Source organism: Idiotropiscis lumnitzeri, chromosome 1 (assembly GCF_059441095.1).
Source record: "Idiotropiscis lumnitzeri isolate Australia: NSW breed Sydney's pygmy pipehorse chromosome 1, RoL_Ilum_1.0, whole genome shotgun sequence".
In the NCBI taxonomy this organism is placed as follows: domain Eukaryota; kingdom Metazoa; phylum Chordata; class Actinopteri; order Syngnathiformes; family Syngnathidae; genus Idiotropiscis; species Idiotropiscis lumnitzeri.
In genome coordinates this window covers 45146173-45148672 of record NC_142391.1, presented here as the reverse complement: position 1 = coordinate 45148672, position 2500 = coordinate 45146173, and the positions used below count along the sequence as shown (strand labels likewise).

The window sequence follows — 2500 nt, the reverse complement described above, 5'->3', positions numbered from 1 at the left end:
GGGCGGAGCCGACGACCGGGGACAATCGTGGCCACGACGAGGATTACTATTCTTTTTTACCTGGTCCTCGACTCTTCTGCTGGATACTGAAGGTTGAAGGGAGCTGCGGAGGGAGACACTCGGCTCATCTTTGGTGAGTGTGTCATTTCCGAATGGGATGAATGTGTGCATGTGAAGGTACGTAGTTAAATTCCGCATAAACAGGAGGGCGGACTCCTCTGCAAATTAGTAGTTAAATTCCGTGGATATAGGAGGGCGGACTCCACTACGCCTAGACAGAGTAAGTCTTTAAAACTGTGTAAAACCGTAAGGATACTAGTCAATGTTACGTGAAGAGACAGAGATAGTCTATAAAACTGATAGAGGATAACAGGGTGTATCCTCCACGCGCGATTGAAAAGAGAAAAAAAAAAAAAACAGTGTGAATGGGAAAAGTGTGCATGGAGGCTTGCAACCTCATTTTGGAACAGGAAAATTAACTGACAACTGTCTGGGAAGCGGAGGCAAGGATTTCCCGCCACGTGTGGTAGAAGCTTGGGAATTACCTAAGACAGGGTAATTGTCAGCCTGTTCAGGGATTGGAGGACAGTTTTGTCACCCTAGGTGAACCGCTGTCTTCCAACATGGGGAAATCAAACAGTAAAAAAAGCTAGCAAAAAGGATCTGAAACAACAATTGACGTGTAAGGACTGGAAATTTATAGAAAGCCAATGTCCGGAAAAAGTAAAACATTTAAACTCATGGATAACAAAATATGAATTCGCTGGTCAGCTTAATACACAAAAAATAGTCGACTTACAAAATAAAACAAAGAGAGGAAAAAAAAGAAAAAAAAGAGAGGTGAATAAAGACGGATATGAAGATACAGAATTTTGGATGGCAATGGCACAAAGACAGAAACTAGATAAAAATAACAAAACCAAATTGCAACATTTAAATGTTCCACACATACTGTGGATACTGATGACATTACTTTAGGAAAGATAAGACAGCAAAAGAAGCAGCTACCAAACCATTCATAGGTGTGGCTGTGTGTGCGCTGATAGATAACGTTCTGCGAGGCAACATCCTTGCAGACATGCAACAACAAAGTCTTATGCAAGAGAAAATCTATGGCTAGAAAAAGGAGCTACTTTGACTAATGGCATATATGTCAGTTCAGATAAAAAAAAAAACAAAAAAAAAACAATTCTTCCAAAAAATCTTTTTCGCAATATTGACACATGTTGTCACACACGTGTCAAACAGGAGGGATGGTATGGTAAGACAGATAAACCAATTTTATACAACATATGGTTTTAATTTTTTCTCAAAAGATTTTTTGTAGAGCCTGTATGATCTGTGCTCGACACAATTGTCAGGGAAACATAGGCCCAAAACGAGGACTGTTTCCCCAAGCAACATACACCTTGTGCATTGTAAAAAGTCATCTCAACCCTACCCTATTAGGGGTCTCTCGGTTGACATGATTTTCGCGTGGATAAAAATTGAGATTTTGTGTTGTGTAGTTTTGGTTGCACTAAAAGCTGTGTTTCATGCAGGTGTCCGAGACCATTACTATGAGTAATTCCAACAGCTCTTCCATCAACATGCCTTTTAGAAGTAATGACAAAATTGACACCTAATGCGGACTGCATTGCTTGGAATGATGTGAACCCTGCGATTAAGACAACGAATGATAACCTATCTTTTCTACCGATGTGGCAGTGGCTAACTTTACTTGTGTTAATCTCACAGGAACACAAAATAGAGTGGGAAGCGTATCATCAGCGTGGTGTAAGACAACTGTGCTCCAAGCAGCACACTACTGCCACGCAGCGACGTGTGGTGGGGGTGCGGGGTACAAAATTATTTGATTCATTAAAGGACGCCGTTGGAACTTGTGCATTGGTGTCACTTCTCTTACCAGTGTCTATTTTTCCATCCACAGCAAGGGATATTCAAAGAGCAGTTGAAGCCCACAAATTCCACTATTATTACGCCAGGAAAAGACGAAGTGCTTCCTGGAGGGATGGTGATGTGACCTATTTGGATGCAATTGGCCAACCAAGGGGCGTACCAGATGAGTATAAGTTGGTAAATCAAATCGCAGCAGGGTTCGAGTCCATTCTTCTTTGGATTACACCGAATAAGAATGTGGATCGAATAAATTACATACACTATAACGTGCAAAGATTGGAGAACTTCATTGAAGAAGGATTTATAGCTATTAAAGAACAATTGGTCCTTCGTCGTCCTTCCATCTGGGGTGACGTAAAATTGGTCCAAAAGAACAATTGGCAGCAACATCACTCATGGCATTTCAAAACCGCATCGCGGTTGACATGCTGTTGGCAGAGAGAGGAGGGGTTTGCGCCATGATTGGGGATCAATGTTGTACTTTCATCCCTAACAACACTTCTCCGGAAGGGTCCCTCACAAGAGCCATTGCAGGCTTGCGCACCCTGAAGCATAAGCTGAAGGAACGCTCAGGTGTGACTACCTCTGCATGGGATGAGTG

The 2500-nt window shown here is 42.1% G+C and overlaps 1 protein-coding gene across 3 annotated transcripts in view; it reads right to left on the bottom strand.

Annotated features, from left to right (window-relative positions):
• Positions 1-2500, bottom strand: part of gtf2h2 (general transcription factor IIH, polypeptide 2) — a 39037-nt gene that overhangs the window by 22913 nt on the left and 13624 nt on the right. The window lies entirely within an intron of this gene.